Genomic DNA, 26,982 nt, shown 5'->3' on the forward strand with positions numbered 1-26,982 from the left:
GGGGGGGGGGGGCACTGAGGATTAACCCAGAGGTGCTTAACCACTAAAGCTGTATCCCTAGTCTTCTTTTATTTTTTAGTTTGAGACAGGATCTCAACAAAGTTACTTAGGGCCTTTCTAAATTGCTGAGGATGGCCTCAAACTTGCAATCATCCTGCCTCAGCTTCCTGAGTCACTGGGATTATAGGTGTGTGCTGCTGTGCCAGCATGTGTAGTGTTCTTAAGTGCAAGAAAGCTGTCATGCCTTACAAAGAAAATATGTTAGGTAAGCTTTGTTCAGGAGGGAGTTACAGTGCTAATGGCCATGAGTTCAATGTTAATGAAACAATGACATAAATAAAAATCTGCAATCAGAAATACAAATAAAGTGTATATTGATTGACTAGCTAAAATGTGGTAACCAGAGGCTCACAGGAACCTAACCTGATTTTCCCCTTGGGACAACAGCTCAGTGTTTGCTAACTCAGAGTTTACCATGACTTTATAGAACGTAACTATTGAGACTAACAAGAACAGACTGCAATGTACTATTGGTAGACCATGAAAATGGGGAACAATGTTTGGAACACAAAGGTGGAAGGGCAGACCCAAATTATGAAAGAGGTTTTTATGCCCTACGAAGTAATATGGACTCCTCTTGGATCCAAAACTGTATTCCACTTCCTGTTCCTTACTCTAGCACTGGTGTCGGCACAGACATATCATCTACAAGAAAAACTACTACTCAACGTCTTTCCCTCTATGCACACCGTTCTTTCTGCTGTGAGCAGTGCTGATGACAAAAGTATATTGTAAGTCACAATACAGTCCAAAGAAGCAGGTGAATTTAGCTGGGTATGGTGGTACACATCTGTAATCCCAGTGATTTGGGAGGCTGAGACAGGAGGATCTCAATTTCTAAGCCAGTCTCAGCAACTCGGCAATTAAGTGGGTTCAATGAAAGAAGGAAGGAAGAAAGAAAATAAAGAAAAAGAAAAAATTAAATTCAGTAATATATGTATATATTACCGAACATAATACTGTATGTCAAAATACTATCCTTTCAATTTAATCAATATTTTAAAAATTATCAATGAAATATTTCACCTTTTTTGGGTACTCTTAAAATCTAGTGCATTTTACACTTAGTTCAAACTAGCCAATTTCAAATACTCCAAAGCCACCTGTGGCTAGTGGCTACCATCATTGGGCAGTAAAGACCTGGAGTATCTTGTAAGGTACTTGGGGAATCACCTTGCTAGCCTAATCTCAAGAATCAGCTCCATCCCTCATTGTCTCTGCTAAGGGTTCCCTGGTCAATCTTCTCCCCATCCCCAGTGAGAGTCAGTCATTCTTTTCCTATTCTAGTGAAGCACATGACAAAATCTTACAACGACGAGTTGTTAAATGAGCAAGAGGATTTAAGTGTAAGAATGAAACCAAAACTAGTTATTTTTATATTTTAGAAATAAGCCAACACATAGGAGCCTACAAAGGGACAAGTGATAAAGCTAAATCTACACTTTGCTTTTCCACTCACTCTCAAGGATTCAATAACAAGAATTTAGTAGAGTAAAAACTTGTTTTCCAGAAAGAATGACACCACTTAGGAGCAAGGACACTGTTTGAAAATAGCTTGTCCCCCCAAACTCATATATTAATGATGTTAGAAGGTAGAAACCTTCTAACATCATTAATATGACAGAAATGATAACTGGAGGTGGACCCTTTGGAAAGTGATTGGGTTTATATAAGGTCATTAGGGTAGCGGCCCGAAGACAGAATCCCAGTGACTTTATAAGAAGAAGGACAGAGACCAGACATACAGACACACAAACATATGCCCTCTGTTACTTGCCATGTGATGCTCTGTGCCACCATGGGACTCTGCCAGCAAGAAAGTCTTCACCAGAGACCAAACAACAGAGTGGCCCAGCTTTGGGCTGTGTATACCTTCTGAACCCTAAGTTATATATTTATTAATCTCTTAGCTTGCCTTAGGTATTTCGTTACAATAACAAAAATTGACTAATACAACTGTAAACCATTAAAGTTTGACAAAGTACAAGGAATCCCCATCTGAAAGAAAAACTATACAGACAAGAACTCATCTCTAGGGAATCTGCATGGATATAAAATGATTTACAACAAAGCTAAGTCAGTGGTTTACTCTCCAGGGGTGTTCTCAATGTCTGAAAACAAGGATCTTAATTTGGATTCTCTGTGGTTTTTACACCTGAATGCTCCATCATAGCAATGCAGTGAGTAAAGGACCTTGGAAGCAGCAGGTCTCCTTATGCCAAGAAAAAAAAGGAGAAGTAGCTAAGTAAGAAAATATGCAACATGCATCTCTCAGACTGACTGGGCTTCTCCCATCCCATTAATCTCATAGCAACTCAGTCTTTCTCCTAATAATCTCTGCTACTTCAGGTTAATGCTCTCCCTCATCATATATCCTTCCTCTGAAGCAGATTTATAAATTAACTGTGAGTTAATTTCCATGAACAAATGTTTCTTTTTAATGCAGATCAAACACACTTTAAACAATGCTTTACTCTTTATATGAAATGAAATTCATTAAAAGTACAAACATTTAAGAACAAAATCACTTCAACTTTTACATAGTTCTTTCCTTGTCCCTATCTTCATCCTTACTTCCTTCTACAATAAATGAGCAACTGGAATTGAATTCAGAATACATAGTAATTTGGAGCCTAGACTTAGAAGGCAAATAAGCTGGGTTTGAATTCTGCTCTGCATACCTGGTAGCTGTGTGAGCTTAAACAATTTACTTTACCTTTCTATGTCTTCACCTCCTCAAACTGTCAAATAAGCATAGGATAGCACAACCAGTATTGTTATGAGGACTAAATGAATTAATATATGAGAGGTCAGCACAATAGTGTTTGGTACACAAGTTTTACTATATAAAGTTCAGCTTTATGGTTAAAAAAACAAAAACAAAAACAAAACTCCTAGCATTTTATTGCTAATGTAACTTTCCTCAACAAAAGATGGGGCGGGGGAGTCCATAAAATTGTTAATAAGCAAATATAAAAATGAAATACAAGAATGAACACTTACTATTTATAACAAGGAAGTAAAATTTGAAAAGTCCAATTAATAATTTTTTAAAAGTTCTTATTTGACAAAATTAAGATTTATCATTCACTTTGGTTGAAGTAAAAGGATTTATAAAAACATATATTTAAATATAAGCCTCATTTATGCTTTTATGACCTTTTGTTAAGTTGAGTTGATATCTAAAATGATGAAGTCAAAGATCTAATTTGTGTCTCAACATCTTTCTTCATTTGACTAGTGTTCTAAGAAGAAACAATTCAAAGTCAAGAACTGACTTTGCTGCATTAATGATCATTACATTACGAGCTATAACCCTGCCTGTTAACTATTAACTTGGTGAAGAGTCATTTCTGCAACTAAAATGCACACCAGAAATGCCAAGTACTACCTCTGCTTGTCAAGGACTACAGCATCTGTGAGAGAAACAGGCAAGCCAGCTTATCCCAAACCTCTTTCAGCATTTCTGATGATTAAAAATTTAGAGTAAACCCTGTAAGTGGCACACTGGACCATTTTGCTGGCCATCACAGACTTTTCCAGTGGATGAACTTGATATTCCCTGGGCTTCCAAAGAATCATATAGTCCTTTAATCCTGCCTAAACCTTCCCCAGACCTATACTTTTTTTTTTTTTTTTAAACGGTCTTCTGAACATATTTCACTGAGTTTGACAACACTGAATGCTAAGATCACCTTTAATTCCACCTTTTCTTATCCTATCTCCCCTACAAATTAAAAATTGCTCCAAAAAAACAAACCCTCCCAGCCTGACAAGATCAGACCCGATTATCATATTTGTGGTTAAGTGATGTGGTAGGAATTCTGAAGTGCAGCAGGATCTGCAAGCTACTTATCTGGCTTGTTTATACACTACCTTGATGTCAACACTTGTGGTTTTTAACTCTAATAATGCAATTGGGTGCTTTCTCACTCCCCAACCTCCAAAAATAAAGGGCATTTTTTGGATAACACAGTATATTAATCAATTTATGAAAATACTTTCAAATTATAAGGACTGACACTTATGTTCTAGAAGAATAACAATGCTACCAAGAACAAAACTATTCTAGTTTTAGGAAACTGTAAATAAAATAAACATTTGTTACAATACAAAGAAAATATGAACTGGCACAGATGTAGCCCCGTTTTACCTAACATCTAAACCTGCTCGAGTGAAAAGCCATGTACAAAGTCATAGGCACTCTCTGAATGGCCAGAAAAGCTTTACATAAAATTCCTTCAACCACTTGAAATTCACACAGAATTCAGGATAATGACCTTTGAAGCTGGATTCCAATACCAGATATTAAGTTATCTCATTGAATTAACTCTCAAATTTGCCTGTGTTTTCCCTTAATGTTTTACAGAGTGTCTTAACAATGATGATGATGATGATGATGATGATGATGATAGACGCTCAATAAAACACCTTGAATTATTCCAAAATTCATGGGTCATTTTATATCAAGTAACACAATAAAAGAGCAAAAACAAAAGAAAATAAGAAAGCCCAAACAATCTGACTTTGAAAGTTTTGCTATTCAAATTATTCAATACACCATGCTAGCTAGCACCTTTTGAGCTAAAACCTATCGTAGATTGACTTCAAAAATACAGGGACCTCTATAGTTAAAAATAAAATTAAAAATTCAGAGTGACAACAGCTATAGTTAATTGTTTATTTGAGCCAAGTTGTCTTTTTTACATGGGTAGACTAAGGTGCCAGTGGGATTTTTCTTTTTCTTTTTTAAAGAAAATCCCACTTAATAAGATTAATGATTTATTAAACTATATTGTACTAAGATATGGCTTGCAGAGAAGGAGACTCTCCTGCACTTAGTATAATTAAAAATTATGTTTGAATTGCTCTCATGATCTTCTGTTGGAAAAGACAGCAAAAATTAATTCTTTGTTTAACTGTCTATACATTGCATGAATAGCCTGATAGATTTCTTACCTCCTCCTATGTCAATTTCAAAAGGGAGCTGCATACAATATAGTGTAGTTTCAAAAATCATATGTGATTTGGAAACACCCTCTCCTCCTCCCAAGTTGAGCGTATTTGCTCTACATGTCAAATGAAAAACATTAGTAAATTAATTACTTAGGTAAACATTGTATAATAAACCTTTTCAGATGAAGCTTATTATCTTTCACCAATCTCAGATTTTTAAGTACTGCACCTTCCAAGGTTAAGAGAAAGGTACAGACTGCTAAGAGAATTAATAGCATTAGCATGAGCAAAAGTGGGCAAGTACAGTCTGAAGATTAACTAAATGTTATTTACTTTCCTGCATATAGCAGCATAAAGATCAATCAAAGAAAGTTAGGTACTATATTTAACAGCAGCAGCCAAAAAAAAAAAAAAAAAAAAAAAAAAAAAAAAAAAAAAAAAAAAATTNGTGCAGGAGAGTCTCCTTCTCTGCAAGCCATATCTTAGTACAATATAGTTTAATAAATCATTAATCTTATTAAGTGGGATTTTCTTTAAAAAAGAAAAAGAAAAAAGAATAAAAATTCATTCAATAAAGGCCTCAGCCAAAAAAAAAAAAAAAACTCTATCACCTAATCAAAAATTAAATAATTTCAAATTCACTGCAAAGATCTTTTATAAGCTTGGAATTACAAAAGAATAGTGAAAAGTATAAACAGAGAGACACAAATGCAAACTTATTATATTTATTCCTTAATATTTAAGATTTGCATCCTAAAGACTTAAAAGATTCTTCCAAATTTAAGAAAATGCTTGCCAAAATATATATTAAAAACAGGCATGAAACTATATTTGGCCACATAAAGAAACTGCAAGTAATCTTTAAACACAAAACAAACATAAAAGAAATAAGGACCACAGAATCAATTTGGGTTACATTGTATCTATTTGTTCCTCAGAACATTATCACTATCTGGTTGTCATGCTCAATCCTCCCCTTCCACAATCTTACAAACACATCCAATCCACAAGCAAACAGAATTCCAAGAACATTACCAAATATTAAGTCAGAGCACTTCTGAAACACACCTTGTAATTGTCCACAGCCTCTGCAGTTCAAATCAGAGCTCAGCAGGTCTCTTTATCTTCACCAGTGATGTAAATACAAATACCATACATCACTCTTCAAAACAAAACAAAAAAAACCCCCACAATTAGCAGTAAATGTATTGCCTCAGAGATAAATCTCCTCTATTAACCCAAACCCACATTACGTCTTGATGTAAACCTAAGCACATGCTGAGCACCCCGCTGCTCATCTCCTCTATCGCTCCGTTTTACGATAGCTGACAAACTAGCCACACAAATCCTTTTTTAGCTGCTGATCAGACAGATCCCCCTTTGACAATCCAGCATGGTGGAACACTCGAAAATTCTTCCTGCTTCTATTCTGTTGCTTGCTCTAAAAACCGGTTTCCTTTTCATTGAGATAATAGCCTTTTCTGCAGTCACATGACTCAGAAGCTACATTAGCAGAGCTTTATGATAATAGACTGAGTAAGCCTCTACTCCCTTCTGCTATTAAGGGGATGTCTTTTCTCTCTCTCTCTCTCTCTCTCTCTCTCTCTCTCTCTCTCACACACACACACACACACACACACACACACAGTCTCAGACTCAGTCTCTCTCTCTCATACATGCATGTGCATGCAATGTACACATGCACTCATACACATATCCCAAATCATTTACTCTTTGTGGCATGCTTATAATACATAAAAGGAACAGCCTAAAATGAAAATACAATTTCTAGAGCTGCTAAAAATAACTGCTCAAAACAAACATTCTGACACACAGTCTTCCTTTTACTACATGCAGCACACTGGCCGTAAACACTTCCTATGAACAGCAGTACAAAGTGGGACAGTCAGAAGGAAACATGTACTCCCCTTGTTCTCTTTTGAGCTTTGCCCCCAATGATATAAATCTGACAAATTTTGCATAATGAACACTTTGTAGACATCATAACTATACTCACATACTGGGAATTAATTCCCTATATTAATAAAACACGTGAAAACATACTTTTTAACACTAAAATGCACTCTTACTAGGAATAATTTCTGATTAGGTAATATATAAATCGTTCTAAGAAGAAATGTACTCCCATTGCCAAAACAATCTTTAAAGAAAATTCAGAACATCCTTGGAGTCTGGTAAATTTGATCTATTTCTGAAAATCAACTTTCAAAACATATTTGGAAACACCAGCACAGAGCCCAACATAGTGGTTGCTACCTAATTTTTGTCTAAACATCCCTAAGTAACAGGTGGATGGACTAGACAATGAGATAACAGCAGACTATATTACATGTCTATTTCACCTTTGGTTATAGTTTGTTTCATTTATTCATTACTTTCTTGATTGACCCATATTTATATATATTTATGGAGCACAATGTGAGGTTTTGGTTCATGTATACATTGTGTAATAACCAAATTAGGGTAATTAGCATATCCTTGTTTCATATTAAAAACTGTTTTTGTGCCATCAGGCAAGCAATTTGGGGATGGAGTTTAAATATAAGAGTTCTAGGCTGTTGAAGGTGGAGAAAATGACAGGGTACGGAGCTACCCTCCAAAGAAAACCACACTGACACACACACAACAGGAAGAATGCTGTACATAGTGAGACTCAAAGATAAGATTGTAATCTGAAGTCAACACATTAATTTAAACTACATTTCACATTTCTCAGTAATAACTAGTTTTTCAACTCAAAAAATGGAAGACATGTTTTTAACACATTTTTTTAGTTTTAATCATGGTGTAACACATAAAATTTACCATCTTAAACCATTTTTATGTTTCTAGTTCAGTAATGTTAAGTTGTACAGCCAATCTCCTGAACTTTTTCATCCCACAAAACTGAAACTCTTTACCTCTTAAACAACTAACTTCGTATTTCCCCTCCCCTCAACTTCTGGCAACCACCATTCTGCTTTCTGTTTCTATGAATCTGACTATGTAGATACTCCTATATGTGAAATCAGAGAGCATTTGTCTTTTTGTAGATATTTTAACGAATAATTATTATAATACCAGGAGATCAAGAAAGCTTTTATCTCACAAAATCACTTTACATAAACTGCATTATTCCTAAGTAAACTAAGCCAACAATATTCTCTAAAACAAAAACAAAAACAGGAATTGTTACAAAACAACTATACAGAAGGGATTATTAACATTATCACATAAAACTTACCTACCTAAAAATCTGAAATTTTTAGAACCCAAAGAATTTGACAATTCTAATTTGGAAACTTTTAGTTTAATTCTATTAAGCACTTAACTGAGGTATAAAAAAACTGAGGTAGGATGGAGTAGGTGTTTACTAATTCTCTTTAAGTCACTGAAAGCAACCTTGGCTGCTCTGGAAGACCACTCTACCAACTGAGAGCCTGAAATTATTAGCACTGTGTGTCAGGGTATATAGATTTTTCATAAGGAAATACCTAAGCTAAAAAATTGAATTAGGAAATAAAATATTTTAGGGATCAAAATAAATAAATAATGTGAAATGCCAGCCCATGGCAACAACTCATAATACAAGGCAAAGCAAAATTCAGAGTTTTAGAAGATAATTATTAAAGAATCTTTAAATATCATAATGATTTTAACAGCCACCTAAATATTTTAATTATTCGCCTAAAACCTAAAATCAATGATCAGCTAGCACACCATAAAATTAACGCAGTGGACTGTCGGTATGAGAGAAAACTTTTTAAAAGACTGGCATAAAAAGTGCACAGACAGTGAAAATGTGTCCAAATCTACCCAAATGTGTCCTTTTTCTGTTTACAGGGTCATGAAATCTTTGGTGATCTTATAGATTATTTCCATAGAGGGAGTGTGAATTCACAAACACTTGAATACCCACATGTCCTTTATTAACCACAATGGAGCTTTTACAAACTATTTCTTAGTCAGACTGCAGACAATAACAAAATGATATAAATTTCCCTGATCAATAGCAGTAAGAAAATGTCTCCTGCCAAACACATCTAAGAAAATCTCTTGATCCAGATTCTGTGCTTACATTTCAAGATGTATTGATGTTAGCAAATCTGTCCCTCTGTCATGATTTCTGCTGGCATACCCAAATTGGTAAAATTGCCTAACTTTCCTCCTGAGTATAGAAGTGGCTACAGCAGATTTTATCGTTAGCAATTTTTAAACTTTTTTCCTCACCAAGGCGGTAGTGTTTATGAGGGAATTAATTTGTAAAGTTGTTTCTAGCTTTAACATTTTATGATGGTTGTTATATATAATCAAGGTTCATTTCTTAATCCAAAAGTCTGGTGAGAGGTAAAACAAGGATTTAATAGAATAATGTTTTAGTTTCTAAGGTAAGGTACAATTCATAGTGCAATATACAGATCTTAGGAGTAAAGTTCAAGAGTTGAGGCAAATCAATGTAGCTATGGAATCCACATTCCTATCAAGATGTAAAACTTTTACCACTGCATGCGGTTCTCTCCGTGCCCATTCTTGGGTAACCTCCACTTCCTCATCCTGCCAACAAACACTATATTCCGATTTTCTATTACCACAGATTAGTTTTACATTTTCTAGAACTTCAAATAAATAGAATCACACAGTAAATACTCTTTTGACCTGACTTCTTTCAGCATATAGTTTCTCAGATTCACCCACATCATTATTACACATTACTAATTTGTTCCTTTTTATTGCTAAGGGCATTCCATTGTATGAATATGCCACAATTTTTTTTTAATCCATTGTCCTGATGATGAACATTTTGAGCTGTTTCCAGTTGAGACTGGTGGTAAACAGAAATATAAAATGGTCCTTCAACATTCTCCATTCCCTGATGTACAAATTCTGCATAATTCCCAAGACTATACAGTTTTATACCAAAGGCTGATTCATTCTACATGGCACAATTGACTTTAAGATCAGGGTACTACAGGGGTGGCTATGAACTAACTACAAGGGCTTCCTCTGATGGTGTCTTAAGAGTAGTTAGGTTCCTCAACAGTAGAGCATAAACACCTAAAGGCAGGGATCACCACCTCCATTTCCCTCCTCACCCCCAATATCCTTAGCAGTATGTATCCTAGTGCTGTGTCTTTATATCATGTGGCCAAAATATTTCTTTTTCCTTAAAAAAGTGATTACATAGAAATGTGAAAAAAAAAAATGCTTTTGAAGAGGCCACTTTACAGAGAGGAAAAAACATGGCCGTAGAATTAGACTTTAGTTTAAATCCATGTACTGAACCTATGAACCTTAATTAAGTCATTCAACCTCTCTGAATCTTGGGTTCCTTATCTGTAAAGTTGGTGGGGAGAATGCCTATACTACAGTGCTACTGTGAATACTCTCAGTTATATGTAAAGCAACTAGCCCAGTGCATGGCATATGAGGTCATCAATTGATGACAGCCATTATCAGTTCTCTGTCTGATGTGACATTAGGCAAAAACAAGAGAAACAATATCTGTACTCCACAAATGCAAGGAGGAAATGAAAGACAATATGTAAGATAATTATACTTGGGTTAAGTTGGCTAGGCCTATAGATCACTTTCATTTGCATTTCCAAGCTTTTAGTAATGTTGTTTTCATAATTTAAAAATACAGCAGAATGTTAACAACTTCTTAAGCTCGGTGGAGGGTATATGGGGGGTTTTTACTAGTCTCAATTTTTATAATACAAATATCAAAAATTAAATTGAGTCTACTATACCAAAAGATGGAATTCTTTAATCTACAAAGTTTTTTATATACTGTGAACACATATTTATTCATATGATTAAACATCAGAAAAATTCTGAAGGTGACATGTTTAATAAGTTGCAGAGTGTGGACAAACTTTTAAGTAATTTGTAGTATCAATTTATAACCCCATTAAGAACTGAAATTCTGCCACGCACAGTGGTGCATACCTGTAATCCCAGCAGCTCAGGAAGGCGAGGCAGGAGAATCACAAGTTCAAAGCCAGCCTCAGCAATGATGAGGCACTAAGCAACTCAGTGAAACACTGTCTCTAAATAAAATGAAAAATAGGGGTGAGGATGTGGCTCAGTGGCCAAGTACCCCCTAAGTTCAATCTCCAGTGCCAAAAAAAAAAGACTTGAAATTCTATATTTTAGCTCAATATCAGATTTTAAAAACCTATTATAAAAACATGGAATAATTAATGTATGTTAAGTATATTTTCAAATGCAATAAAGGATAAGTTTTGAAAAAGTAAGATAACAAGGTAAAAAATAATAATGCCCATTTGCATTTGCTGCTTCCAACAGGCCTAAATCTGCACAGAATTGGCACTCAGGACTTAACCTCCTTCCTCCATAGGAGAGCCAGGAAAGGCCTATCTTTGAATAGTCTGCTTGTAGATCATTCCTATATTAACTAGAGAGTTCAGGCTTTCAATGAGCCTTAGAAAGGGACCAACTGTACTAAGCTAGCAAAAAGTGCTATTTTGTTGGGTTATTTCTAGTAAAAGGCTATGCAAACAGCAGTACGTAAATGTCTATGATACTACAGGAGTCAATTATACCCACACAAAAGACGGCTGCGGAGGACTACGGAGTGCAATCACTTCTAAATACAACTCTGCCAAGTTACTACTTTATCAAATGAAGTAAAGCACAAATAGCATACTACCTTCCATCTCAGAATTTGTACTTTATCCATCGACTTCAGAGACTTCAAACTACACCATCGGATTCTTCCCAATTAGTGCATATGTAAACACTCTAAAGTAAGTCACCTTTAAAAGGTACGTTCAGTCTTTGAAGTCACTGGAATATTACTAGGTTAAAAACTGAAATTAAGTGATATGTTAGCCAGAATTACTAAGTATCTTAGTGGCCTAATAGACCTTAAACTTTGTATACTTTGGGCTTCTGAAAATGACAAAATCCCAGAGATGAATGTAAACCACAAAAATATGATTCGTTGTTAATCCAGTCCTCTGAGATTGGCATTCTTCCCTAGAAAGTCCGTGTCAGCTTCTATGGCCAAAAAGAATCTTGTGGCTAAAAAGAAGGTGAGAGCCATCTAGTCATGGGACTCTCAAAGTCATCCATTTCATATTCCCAGACCTGGCTAACTCCAAGGTCCCAAGAAAAACTTTTCAAATGCCTAGCTTTGGAATGATTTACATATTAATTAAGGCGAAGACCTCCCAAATGTCACGGGGAAATCAAAAAGAACCAAAGGTGAGAACAGATCACACTGCATCTTTGAACCATGAGTATCAATGTGTCACAGACAGAATGGAAGAAATGCCATAGATTCTTCGGAGTGTCCAGCTGATGCCTCAGTAACCTGGCTGTCCTAAACTTGTGTGGTTAACAGGCTTAGTTACCTCTTCTGACTCTGCTGCTCTTCATTTCCCCTGTGCATTAACTTCTCTGAATAAAACCAAGAGAAAGCAACAGACACCCACTGAAGACTACAGAAAGAGCCTGGCTCACTTTCTTCTATGTAACACAAAGGAGCACAAGACAGGTCATGGTTAGTATTAAGGCTCTTATGTCTCTTCTTGCCAATCTCTTTAACAAAGATTGGACTGCAAGTTTTCGTTTATTCATAAATTTGGCCAAACAGAATTGTCAAGTTAGACCAAAAGCTATTCTTTGTAGAGATGCTATATTCAGAGGCAAATAAATATTCATCTATTCCAATTTCCACAGGCACGTGAGGCACTTACAACAAAAGGTGCTAAGGAACATGTGTTTCACGTTTGTCTACAACACTGCATCCTACAGCACATCACTACTTCTCAGTACCCCGAGCCAATTATGACTCAACTTCAAGTGTCACTTGTTAAATGCTTTTGAATGAGGTTGAATTTCTTTCACCTCCCCTCACCTTCTTTTGCTTTCTCCTTATTCTCTTCTTCATCTAAAAATATAGGTAAGATTATTTATCCTTGTTATGGTAGTAATAATTAGAATTATAGCAGCAAGTAAGAGAAAAGGGGCAAATGTCATTAGCAGAAAAAAATAAATCTTTAAAATCCCATAAGTCATAATTTATAATAATGGAAAAGTATTTTTGATAACTAACCTGATGTATTTTGGTTATTTTTCTTTATTTTTTAATTTTTTTAAGCTCTAAGTTAACTAATTTCATTGAACACTTATTCAGTATCAATAACATGTAAGGCACTAAGTCTTCAGGACAAAATCTCTAATCTCCAGGGACCTTTAACCAAAGAGGGCAAAAAGAAAAGCAGGCAAAACTTACAAAATATGATCAGAAATGCGACAGTAGAAATGTATCAAAACTGATATTAGAGTTAGTTAGAAAAATTCAGAAGCTATTGCAATAATGAGAACTGATGAGATTATACATCTAAACTTAAAAAGCTAATGACAGCCTGGAAATAAACCCTCACACATATAGCCAAGTGACTTTTAACAAGGGTGCCATGTCTAATCAGTGGGGAAAGGGTAGTTCTTTGAAGGATAACAATATCCTTATACATACAAATAGTGATATTGGATCCTTCACTTACATAAACAAAAACTAACTCAAAATGATTCAAAGTCCTAAACATAAGGTCTAAAACTCTTGCAAAAAAGCACAAGGGGGAAGCTTCATGATATTGAATTTAGTAACGATTTCTTGGACATGACCAAAAGCACAGGCAACAAAAGGAAAAGTAAGTTGGCCTTCACCAAAATTAAAAATCTCTGGCATCAAAGGATACTATCAACACAGTGAAAAGGAAACCCACAGAATGGGAGAAAATATTTGCAAATTATGTTTTATAATTGATTGGTATCCATAATATGTATAAAAAAAAACTTCTACAATTTGACAATAAAAACAAAGAACCCGGGGGGATAGGAAGGGCAGCAGAATAGAATAGACATTATGATTGCTATATGTATATAGGTAACTCTATGACCAGTGTGATTCTGCAATCTGTACAATTAGAAAAATGAGAAATTATACCCCAATAATTCAAATGTATGAATTGCCAAGATCATTGTAATATCATGAATAGCTAATTAAAAAAAAAAACATAATGGTAACTAACGTAAAAAAAAAGAACCTGAGAGAGAAAAAATTGGCATGGGATTTTGAACAAACATTTCTCCCAAGAAATGTCAGTATCACTAATCATTACGGAAATGCAAATCAAAACCACAATAAGATATCATCTCATACCCCTAAGAATGACTACTATCAAAAAACTAGAAAATGACAAGCAATGGTGAAGATGTAGAGAAATTGGAACCCTGTGTATTTGTGTATTGCTGGTAGCGTGTAAAATAGTTGGTGAAGCCACTAAAGAAAATGGCATGATTATTTTTCAAAACTTACGGCACCACTCTGGGTATGTCCCCAAAATAAGTCAAAGCAGGAAGATGAACAGATATATGTTCACAGCTGCATTATTTATTCATAATAGCCAAAATGTAGAAGCACCCAAATGTCTGATAGATGAGTGGATTTAAAAAATGTCATATGTACATGCAATGGGATATTATTCAGCTTTAAAATAAAGAAGGAAATTTGGGCAAATGTTACAACATGGATGAACCATTAGGACATTATGCTATCTGACTTTATGCTACGTATAACAAACCAGTAACAAAAAGACAAATGTTGTATGCTTCCTCTTATATAAGGTACCCTGACTAGTCAAATTCATAGAGGTGGAAATTAGAATGGTGGTTGCCTACCACTGTGGGGAAGAGGAATGCAGAGTCAGGGTTAAAGGACAGAGTTTTGGTGAAGATGAAAATGTGCTGGGGATGGGTGTCGGTGTGGCTGTGTGACGATGTGAATGTGTTTAAGGCAGCAGAGCTATACATTAAAAAATGGCTGAAATGGTAATATTCTATTATGTACGTTTTATCATGTTTAAGAAGTCTAATATACACATTCCTTAGTTAGAAAATGTAAAAAATGTCCTCTTTTTCCAAGCTTGGCTTACGTTTTCAACATTCTTACTACTGCCTCAATGAAAGTGTTCCTTTTTAGCTGCCAAAATGGGGAAACTTTAATCTTTGACTTATAAGAACAAAACAGAAGAAAAGAAATATCTTTGGACTTCAGCAGTTAGACTTGGGATTTACTCGTAGCCTTTAGGAAGAGAAACAAAAGGATGATACATAAGACTGTTCCACAATGATTATAGCCTCCTAGTCCATAACAGTCACCTGCTGTGTGCCCAAGTTTCAAGTGACTCATGTTAATCTATCAGCAGTTTAAGAAATGGAAACATCCCAGAGATTAGGAGACTTGCTGCTGGACTTTAAAACTGAAGAACAGAATCATGTATCAAATAAGCCAGAAAAATCCATAAAAAGATAAGAGAATAATGTATTCATTTCAGAAGAGAAGGAAGAATAATTTAAATATTTTTTAAAGCAAGTACTGAAAAGCAAACATGAGCAATTTTTTACAGAACTCAAGCTATGATTCTGAATCTAGATTTTACTTTGGAATAAAGTAACACACATACACTAATTCAGAGACAAAAGTAAGCAGACACAAAATAAGATTCCTGGTCTCTCAAGGCTGAGCCCCATTGTGGAAGCCATCAAGCTGGGCAAATGCACATCGCATATGCTGTAGTTACCGCCTCTCCCCTCGCACAGCTGACTTTGCTAATTAATCACTTCGGAGCCTGTATGTGGCCTCTTCAGTGCTCCTCAACACAGCACTCCAGGCAATCACTATAAGCAATAGGAGCTGGCACAGAGCCGAAGCCTGCTTGCCATGCCAGCACAGGGTGAGTGGGAGAGAAATTTGGGGTGGCCATGAATCACACAGAAAATATCCACTAAGACCTCTGGTACTGAAAAGAGGATGTCACCACACACACACAAGTACGCGCAGATGTACTGTTACAAAATCTGCTGATGTGAAGCAGCTACTTCTCTAAGCTTGTTTTAGACATGAATATTCAGTCAAGTCCTTGGTGATGTAATCAGCTCCACAGTTCTTTATATTACATATAGAGTTTTTGTGCTTGATAGGACTAAAGATTTGAGGGGCACAATTAGGGAGATATTCTTAAAGAGTTTTGTTAGAAAAATAGTTTGCTAGTAAAGAAAACCATCTGCAGCCAGAAAGGAAGGTGTGCAGATTGGCTAACTACCCACCCTCCGTCCTCCAATTTTGCTGCTTCCTTCCAGGTTTCTACTCATGCTATATACCCAACCATTCCCAGAGTCCAGCAGGTAGAATAGCGGGACAGGGAAATGGGGGTAGGCTTGCAAATGACAGAAGATTTTTTTCAGACAAGATCTAAACCAGCCTGCCACTGCTAGTAAGAGGATACTAACGAGAATGCAGGATGAAGGGTAGCTTTTTTTTTTTTTTTCCTGTACAAAGAAAACTCAAGACCACAACTACTTTATCCAGTCACATCAAACTTTAAAGGGTTGTGTCATCTTTTTGTTGTTTTATTTTTTACCCTTAAAGATGGCCAATTTCAATAGAAAGAAGCACTATTCTTTATGTCATCCTTCTCAGATTACATCAGGTTAAAACCATTTAAGACTAAAGAGGAAAAAAAAGCAATAAAGATGTTATTTTATAATTTTTTAAACCTTTATTTTACTTATTTATTTTTATGTGGTGTTGAGGATCGAACCCAGGGTCTCGCATGTGCAACGAGAGTGCTCTACCACTGAGCCACAACCCCAACCCCTTATAATTCTTTTAAATTGTACACATTTGATATTCTGTTCTGTTGACTGATACATTTATTTTTCTTACCAATGGTATGAAATTGGTACTATTATTTCTCTCAATTTACAAATAAGGAAACTGAGGCACAATAAGGTCATGTCGAGCTGGTAAAGACATAAGGATCTGAATTCATGTATTCTGGTCCAGAGTCTCTGCTCTTGGCCACTGTACAAAAAGCACAGAGCACAGCAGAGCATGCCTGTAATCCCAGCTGTTTGGGAGGCTAAGGCAGGAGGATTGCAAGTTCAAAGCCAGCCTTCAGGAACTCAGTAAAGCCCTAGGTAACTTAGTGAGATCCTGTCTCAAAAAAAGGGGGGGTGCTGGGGATGTGGCTCAGCAGTTTAGCACCTCTGGGTTCAATCCCTAGTATCATTAAAAAAAGAAAAAAAAAACAAGGTGGTGGTTTTATTGATTTCAAATGTACGGGATAGGCCAGCTATGTGCTGTGTGTGTAGTTTCTCATTGGTTTCTTCCAAATACCAAATGAGATCAATCTTCCCCTTTTAGAGATGAAAAAACTGAGGCTCAGCAAAGTTTTAGGTAACTTACTGAAGGTTACACAACAAAAGGATTGCAAACACCAGGTATTTCTTGGGTGTGAACACAGTGCCGGTCACTCTTATAAACATTATCCCTTTAGTGCTCCCAACAGCCCCATGACCCAGGTACTGATTTATTTCATTTTACAGCTAAGTAAAACGAGGCTTACGGAGAGGTTTGGTAGTTTAATTTGGGTCAAATTAGTAAGAACAGAAATTAAAACTCAAAACAATTGAATCCCAAATCTCTGGTTTTCCCCTTCTGATATTTCTGTGAGTAAAATTGGTATCTCAACTACAATTTGCCAAGGCATTGTTTGGGGATTACAAAGAGGATTCATTTCCATTTAATAAGCTTATACTATACTGAGAGAGAATAACTATTAGAATCAATATCATGTCCACGTATTTTATCATCAACTATTCCGTGAGGTCCTTAGAATGTGTGGGACACTGAACTATTCTAAGCAAGGATGTAGCGTGGAACCAATGAGATAGATTAACAAAAACAAAACAACAACAACAAAAAAAAACTCCAAAACTCTGCCTTCCCATCCTAACAATCTTGAGAGAGATAATATATAAGATAAACTAGAGAAACTATATAGCAGCACTAGGAAGAATAGGAGGATTAGAAATAAAGACAGGTTGTGGTCATTTCCTGCTCTTTGCCAGACCATGAGCCAAGTAGCATGCTTCCAGTCACCTGTGAGCACAAACTGCCCCCTAGCCTTTCTAAACATGTGACAGACCCCCACTAAAAACCAGAGGGAGACCACAGTTTCTTACCATTCTCTCAGGCAATAAACAATCTGGCTTCTATTGGAACAATTTAATGTTGTCCTTTGGCTTCAGTGACAGCACAATATCTTGACCCCCCTCCTACCTCCTGACTTTGGTTTGGGTCTACTGCTCCTGGCCACTTTGGTTATAATTGGTTCCTGATGTGGGAAAAGGAAACCAAGGATACCCTCATTGCAGTTGCTTGAATCATAGTCCACATTGGGGCATGTCTGGGACTGCTGCAGGAGGAGTACAAAGGCAGAAGCCCTCATACCACCAGGTTCATGCTTCCAAGGCCTCTTGATAAAAATATGCAACTTTTAAACAGGTTTAAAAGCACATTCAAGCTTGGGGACAATTTCTTGAAGGAATCCTTGCTTTTCTTCTCATTATAATGCTACTCCTTGAAATCTTATCTGTTGATGCAGTGCCAATGATTCTATCTATGTAAATGAGACCCAATTTACACATTCAGCTTCAAGATATCACCTTAGCTTCAGTACCCAACTTTCAACCTCTCATGGATCTCTCCCTAGATGTGTTCAAAATACAACTCTGCACTTTTTTGAGGGACTCCTTCTTACTTTTTCTACTACTTCTCATTTCATTAGTAGTCCAGAAAGGGGAAAAAAAACACAAAAACAAAAAAAGCCTTTTCTCTTAATCTTCAAAAATCAATCAATTTCTGAGATCTTCGGAATCCACTTTTGCAGATGCTTTTGATCACATCACCTTCTTTCCAATTTCTATGGATTTATTTCTTCAGTGGCTTCGTCCATCTCTTTTCCCCATGACAAGTCTCTCCATTAACTCAATATAGCTACAATCAGTAGCAAATTATTAATGCCACCATTCCCAGGTATTTACCATGGGGATGGAAATTACCACAGAATACTGATTTAAGAATTAAGTGTGATATTATGTTAAACATCAATCATAATTCTTAATACATAAGACGAATTAAATAAATGTCATTTCTACTTCCTTTTGTCTTATTCTCATTTTCTGTGAAATCAAATAGGAACCTGGCATGTAGGAACTCGTGCACTCTGCTTAGTTTTCCAGCTATGCCCACAAGATATTTCTGTAGCTGTACAGTCTGAGTATGGCCAAACTGGAGCATGCAGCATTCTTTGATTTGGCCTGGCTCTTTGCACCCTTTCTATCCCTTCCATTCTGATGAACACTTCCCTACCATCCTCGGCCTGCCTATACCTTACTGATCCTCAAAAGTTTATCATCTCTGTAGCCACCTGTCCACGGAAAGTCTTCCCTAAGCCCTCACTCGAGTGACATTGTCCCCCTCTTTCAGTATCCAGAAACCATCAGCCTACTGTGACAGCATCTTTCCCTCAAGTTCTAAAGATGGAGTGCCTGGCAATGTATCAGAAAGTAGGGACACAAAAGTGAAAAACTATTCTTGTAACGTCATCATTGTTATTATCTGGTACTCATTTTATTCTAAGTATATTATAAACATGAAAGTGAACCAGCACTGATTATAAACTCTTTGATGTCACAATTTGTAAATTACTCATCTTTTACTCCCTTACAGGAGCACTACAGGAACTATTATTATACTTTGGTACATGACATAAATTTAAATTTGGTGGCAGTCATAATAATTTTGTATATTTCAATAACATTTTATTCCAGAGAATCTTAAAGGGTTTCATAGAACAAAATTAACTATTACTTAAAGTATCAGAGAAATAAGTATCATTTGTAAATATTTAGACAAAAATTATACAGCAATTTTATATATGAAACTTTAATGTGATTCAAATATACAAAACTAGGAATAAAATTTAGAGTCTTTAGACACTAATTCCCAAAACCTCAAAGTCTAAAGAATACATCAAAACAATGACTAAATAAGAATAAGCACTCAAAGAAACCCTCAAAACCTTACGCTACTTACCTTTATTATACATTTCTAAAAGTCTTGTAACTGGAAATCACTATGCTATATGCGAACAAATTAAAATGAATAAAGAACAAATTCACAGAACAAGGTCCCTGATATGGTGTTAAAAAACAAAGCTTATTAATCAGAGGGATGAGTCAAAGGTAAAATGTGAAGACAATCTGACAGAAACTCCTCTGGTTTGGGACTTCAAAAGTTATGATGAAAAAATCAGTAATTTAACTCTTCAATTTCTTGTATTAAGTAGCACAAGCACAACTAAAAATTGACAGATAGTACACACTGATTTTAAGATACTAAAAGCTGTCAATTTGTTTTCCTTGAAAGCATAACCAATACCACTTACTTTGATAGGAAGTCTCACCCTTAATAAACAGACCTTTAAATGAAGTGTCTCACTAAATGATTAACAAAAAAAATATTCACAAAAAATTATAAAAAACGGAAAGAATCATTGAAATTACTGGAATACAAACTGGAGAGTGAACAAAGCAAACCTTTTACTGGGAAATGCCACACTACCTAATTTCCTATGATAGGTGATGATCAAGGTAAAACAGTAATGTTACATAAAAGATGGATCTTCAAATCAAATCCCATCCCTTGCTTACACAACAATATATTTTTACACAAAAAAATAAAGAAGTGACAAAAGCATGTGCCTGTTCCATAGGAGATGGGAAAAGTTAGGATGTTGCAAACAGTGAATGTGATCGCAAAACACAACAGAGGAAACCTAGTCTTCATTTAGTAAAATGTGTAAATTCAAGTTAAAATTTAAAACTTCATATAGCATAAGATACTTATAGTAAAAGAAATTAGCAAGCACCTTACATTTTATCAAAGCCTGAAATTAAGATAATTTTAAGAATAGCCAATATTTACTGCATACTTAGGAAGTGCCAAGCCCAGTACAAAGCACTTTACACATACCTTGTTAGTAACAACCCTATGAAGTAGATATTTACAACATCCCCTGCTTTGTGGTTAAGTATCAGAGTGTGGTTTAAAACCCAGAGGCTGACTTGGAACTTTAAACTCTATGATATGTGCTATATTACCTTTCATGTACCTTTAATGATCAAGCACATGCCTGGATAATTAATATGCCTGATGCCCTGGTCCTATAGGAGTAACCATATGGATTTTTAAAACCTACACGTTAAAAACAGTTTCACATGAAGGAGAGAGAACACGCAGAGTGGTTATAATTGGTTCCTGATGTGGGAAAAGGAAACCAAGGATACCCTCATTGCAGTTGCTTGAATCATAGTCCACATTGGGGCATGTCTGGGACTGTTGCAAGAGGAGTACAAAGGCAGAAGCCCTCATACCACCAGGTTCATACTTCTAAGGCCTCTTGATAAAAATATGCAACTTTTAAACAGGTTTAAAAGCACATTCAAGCTTGGGGAGGGATCAGGGATAAGGGGCCAGTAGATACAAATGCTATCTAGCTAAAAATCAGATGGTGGTGAATGTAGGAAGATGGGGAAAGGACTAAGAAGTCTGCTGCAACTGCAGCCTGTATGCAGCAGCGACTACATCACTTTTATCCTCAGGGAAATGAAGTAGGTACATCATCAGAATACTCATTCTTGGGTATATGGTATGCATCTTTTTCACAAAAAGAAAGAGCCATTGTTAATGCCTGTTATAGAACTTAATTAAAGTGAGCCTATAATCTGTACTACTAGTTTTAGTTTTCCTTTTGTTCTAAAAATCAAGGGCCAAATTCTTGTTGAATTAGGGCTGTTGACTATATGAGTCCTCCAAGGACCAAACATACAGGTAGATGTCTATTCAGTGCATGCAAGGCAAGTGCTCTTCCACTGAGATACATCCAGAAGCTAATTATCTTTCAAATAATTTTAAGTGCCAACCTAGCTGCAAGGGATTTTCTTACGTGCAACTAAACATTCACACTCACAACACTATCACAGGCAACACAGGACAATCTCCTGAGAAGGATCCAGGGTAGGAACAGAGCTAGCCAGCAGGGAACCATTAGGCACTGCTGGGCTATGGAAGTGGCAGTTTAGCTCAGTTCACAAGAGGTAGGTGCTCCCTTTGAAGTTTTCTGTTCCATGATAATCTATCTCTCTTAACGATTTCATAGGCAAACCTCCCAAGGTTCTCCTGAGGGAAGTACTCATTTGCAAGAGTCAGTAGAGCCCAGAGCTAGGGCTCCCCCATCAGGTACTACATTTTGTTTATCCTCCTATCAAGATGCAGTTTATCAGTCAGGGGTCATTTTTACCATATATTATGGTATATACAATATATGTGTTGCCTACAATTGTATTGCTACAGTCTTATTAGGTTACCAAAAGAATAGTTAGAGGATTTAGAGCAAAGGCTAAAATTTTCAATCTGAAGTATTTGAACTATATCAACATCTATGAGTCAATATGAAAAATGTGACCCATTAGAAAAGTGGGCAAAATATGGAGAATGAAATTCACCAAATATATTGTTACATTGTGTGTAGATATAATAATGAATTCCACTACTATGTGTAATTATGATGTAACACATTTTAGAAAGGCCCATTAAAAATAAAGAGCAAACTCATTAAACATTTGTTTTGTCCAAATACTTTCTAAAATTTGTTTAAAATTACAAGAAAAAATCATATATTCTACAACATAGCCTAACAGCGTTAACACCCAAGAAAAATTCTCATAGGGATAAGGCCACAAAAATGTCCATTGCCAGAAATAGCTATAATTGCAAAACAAACAAACAAAAACATAAACTGTTTATCTAGAGGAAAAAAGATAAACTGTGTATGTTCATATAACGGAATATCATACAACATTTAACAAAAAATTTATAGGGAAAAGATAAGTTACAAAATACTACAGATAATATGATATAATTTAATTAAGCTTTAAAACCTAGAAAATTATATACAATATTACAAGCGATTAGATATACACACAAAAATTTTAAAGGCCTGTATACAATGAACACATTTGGGTGTCAGTTACCTCTAAGAAATGAAGAAAAAAAAGAATGGTGGTAATAATAATAATAATAATAATAATAATAATTTTTAAAAGGAGGTGAAAAGATAAAGTGTATGGAATGAATGTTTGTGTCCTCTCCAATATTCATTTGTTAAAGTCCTCTGGGAAGCAATGAGGTTTAGACAAGGTATGAATGAAAGTGGGTTCCTCTTGATGGTTAGTGCTTTTAAGAAGAGATCAGGTGGACCCCTTCTTTTTCCTTGCCTTATGAGAATATGGCCAAGAAGACCACTGTCTGCAAGGCAGAAGAAGGTCCTCATCAGAATTCATGTTAGTATTCTGAACTTAAGGCTTTCCAGCCTCCAAAACTGTGAGAAATAAATATCTACAGTTTAAGCTACCCCTTCTATGGTATTCTGTTATAGCAGCCCAAATTAAAGCAGCAAGTGCTATCGTTTTTAATTGTTAAAAAGGAAAAGACAATTAAATTCAGATTAAGATAATAATATGCTTGAGTTCTCAGTCTGAACACACCAAGATGATGCTGGCTCTCAAGATAACAATTTTAAAACTATTATCTTGTATGTATTTCTCTTGGAGTCAGAAGGAATGTATGTGTGTGTATGCACATTTTATATATTATAAAAGGAAAACTTCTTAACCCAGGCTTTAAAGGCCTCAAGTCCCGGTTCAGCTTTATTTCTAACTGTACCTTCCACTACTCTAGGTCAATGGCTCCCTCTGCCTATGCTGCTGTGTTCCAAGTCCTGTGTGACAAGCTTTGCTCATCCCCTCCTCTTCTCTGGTTATGCTGTGTCCTTGCCTGGAAGACTTCCCGTTCCAGAACAACCTTCCTCTGAAAATCTGAACTTTAGTTTGTCTTCTAAGGCCTTACTCCAAGTCTTGGATCCTCTAAAAAACTCCTCCATTAACCAGTTCACCCTTATTTGGACTCATGTGCATAGACACTCAATAAATATTTATTGGGTGACAAGCATTGTGATATAGTCCTGGGGGTATTCATAGGATGCTTATCTATACTATTTATGAATTAAATACTGATTTAATCTTTATGGTAATGTATATGTCCACTTCAAATATAATATAATCTTGTTATAAACAGTACTTTATAAATAATGGTCAGGGCTCAGCATATATTTCTGGCTAAATGAATGTCAAGTGATGGTAGAATAGTCTAATTTTTTTAACCCCAAAACATTTAATGCTTATCCTTATAGCTTTTAATGCTTAGAACATTTTCCTGCGATGTATACATTTATGCAAGAGAACAATGGACTTGGAGTCAGAAGGAATGTGTGGAGCATGGGCTCCATCATGTACTACCTCTGGCCATTACTCTATCTGTACTAACAAAATGAGAATATGTATACCTATCTGAGAAAGCTTTCATGACTGTTATGAGAAATAAGTAAATTGGAAAAAGAACTGCTACTGTGCTAGAAGACTACCCAGCACTCATTCATTTATTCAGTGGTATTTATAAGTCTATTCTCAAGAGATGCCAATATCTTCACTTCCTTAAAGAAGAGTTTATAAAGATGCATTCATTCCCTTTCTGCCAGGTGACAGAAATGCTGACTTTCACTTAAAAGAAAAAATAAATAATTCAGTCAAAATATTTTATTTAGATGTTAAATAATCATCTCTAAGGCCATAAAATCATTCTATTTTTAAAATGTCTTTATTCAATTTATCACCTAAAGTACACAGTAGGTATTTATAGCTCTGCTTTAAAAAATAGTGTTTGGAAAAGAATAGAAATTGATGAAACTGCTTATTAGAATATATACAATCAATAAAATGTTCATTCTCTTTTTCATAAAATCATTTGACCTCCTGTTTGAAGCAGAATACATGGGAGTTCATTAGTGATTAGTTTAACTGGCCTACCTGGTTTTTCAGAAGAACTATTAACCTCTGTTTCTACTAGACATAGTTGTCCATCTGAAAAACGGTTACATTTTTTATTTTTAAAAATTTATTCTAATTTGTTATATGATAGCAGAATGCATTTCAATTTATAGTACACATATATAAGCACACTTTTTCATATCTCTGGTTGTATACAACGTAGAGTCACACCATTCATGTCTTCATACATGTTTTTAGAGTAATAATTTAAAAGCAGTTTCTACAATTGGAGTCTACTCTTGTGACAATCCTTTGGAGCTCATATTTTAAACCACTTGGAGAAATAAGTTGAAGATATAGTTTCAATGCTTAAACCATTCTTTGCTCTTTATCCTATCTTAATATTCAAAGCCACATCTCTCCCAATCATTTGTGCCCTCAACCTCTCAATTATCCCTCTGTTTCAGCCACATGGGGAAATTACTGTCTATCCCTGAGATCTACTCCCAGAACACTAATTTCAAGTAGACCACCTAGCCTATGTTTGAGACGTCCCAATATACCCTCTGAATCTAACAACACTTAATCTGGCCATTTTGATGTGATGTGGCAACAAAGAGAAATATGTACATTTAACATTCACTTTATAGGTGAAATCTTACCTTAGGCACCATTGGATCATTTTTTTTTCCTATACCTTTTCTTCCTGGCTCATCTTTTCTATAATACGAGGCAAGATTAGGTAACTACTATACAATGCTTAACATTATGGGCTCTTGTGCCAGAGTAGTTCAAATTCTAGCTACACTGGATAGTCACTGTGTTATCTTAGAAGAGTTGTTAACCTTTCTGTGTATCAGATTCTTTTCCTATGAAAGAGCAATGATAATCTTTGCCATTTCACAGGGTTATTAAGAATCTGGAGTGAATCAGTACAAGTAAAACAGAATAGTGGCTAACATGAAGTCCATACAAGTTCTGTATTTTTAATAGAAAGTAATACCAATTACTGGAGAAATAAGTTGAAGGTATAGTTCAGTGCTTAAACAATAAGGATGACCAAGTCTCTTTCTGGTTAGCAGGTTCTTCTAAGCTCAAAAAAGTAAAAATATTAGTTATCTCCTTAGCAGACTTGTAAGGATAAATATTTATACAGTCCCCCATCCATGCTTATTATTTTAATATAGAAAATGTTTGCCAGAAAAAAATATGGAAAATTAAAAGAGGGGGGGGACACATATATGTCCACTATATAAAAATGCTATTTAATAGTGATATATTTACTTCCACAGATTTTTAAGACCAAAGCATAATTTTTTAATATTTATTTTTTAGTTTTAGGGGGACATTATATCTTTATTTTATTTTTATGTGATGCTGAGGAATGAACCCAGTGCTTCATGCATGCTAGGCAAGCACTCTACCACTGAGCCACAATCCCAGCCCCAAGACCCATTTTGGCCTTTGACAATATAATTTTTATGAACACCATTAATATTCCAAGTTGAATTTGTATATCTAAAGCAAACCTAGGAAGAACTTGTTGTAATGACTGCAATCGTGAAACTGATTTTTACTTTAACATATAAGCACACTTTCCCTAAAAGAACAGTAGTCAGGATCTGCACACATGGGTGTGCAGATTATTTCCTACAGTACAAACACTGGTATCTTTCTAATGTCTGGCAATTCCAAAAGCTGAGTGAGGCAACACAATAATAAATTTGAGAGGAAAACTACTGAATAAAGTTATGGCTTCAGCTTAAATGCTAATTTTCATAAAAGTATTTCTAATTTTTCACTAAGAACCAAGATGAATTAACCAACAACTTTAATCAACTTACAAAATATACATTTTACATTTCAATTTAAGGTAAGTTCATCTAAGTTCACCCACAATAAAAATGATGTGTAATGTGCCTATATTGAGACTTGATTTTCCACCTAATAGCTTAAGGATGCATTAGGTTATCAGAAAGACCACACACACACACACACACACACACAGACACACACACACACAGACACACACACACACACACCTTCACTGAAATCCAATTACTAATTTCCCTCAGATTTAACATATATCACTTTGATTGACATATAGCAACAAATGGAAATGTTTCATCATTTACAAAAACA

At 35.4% G+C, this 26,982-nt stretch overlaps 1 protein-coding gene across 10 annotated transcripts in view; it reads right to left on the bottom strand.

The window, feature by feature from the left end:
• The window catches only part of Ncoa2 (nuclear receptor coactivator 2), a 176,052-nt gene that overhangs the window by 124,596 nt on the left and 24,474 nt on the right, over window positions 1–26,982 (bottom strand). The window contains exon 1 of one of the 10 annotated variants that reach the window (XM_048783032.1): window positions 6,085–7,816. The exons of the other annotated variants lie outside the window; for them this stretch is intronic. The gene's annotated coding sequence lies outside the window, so the exon portion shown is untranslated. Of the gene's footprint in view, window positions 1–6,084; window positions 7,817–26,982 lie in introns of those variants that run through there. 10 annotated transcript variants of the gene reach the window in all.

The sequence above is a fragment of the Marmota marmota genome, unplaced genomic scaffold, assembly GCF_001458135.2.
Source record: "Marmota marmota marmota unplaced genomic scaffold, marMar, whole genome shotgun sequence".
Classification (NCBI taxonomy): domain Eukaryota; kingdom Metazoa; phylum Chordata; class Mammalia; order Rodentia; family Sciuridae; genus Marmota; species Marmota marmota.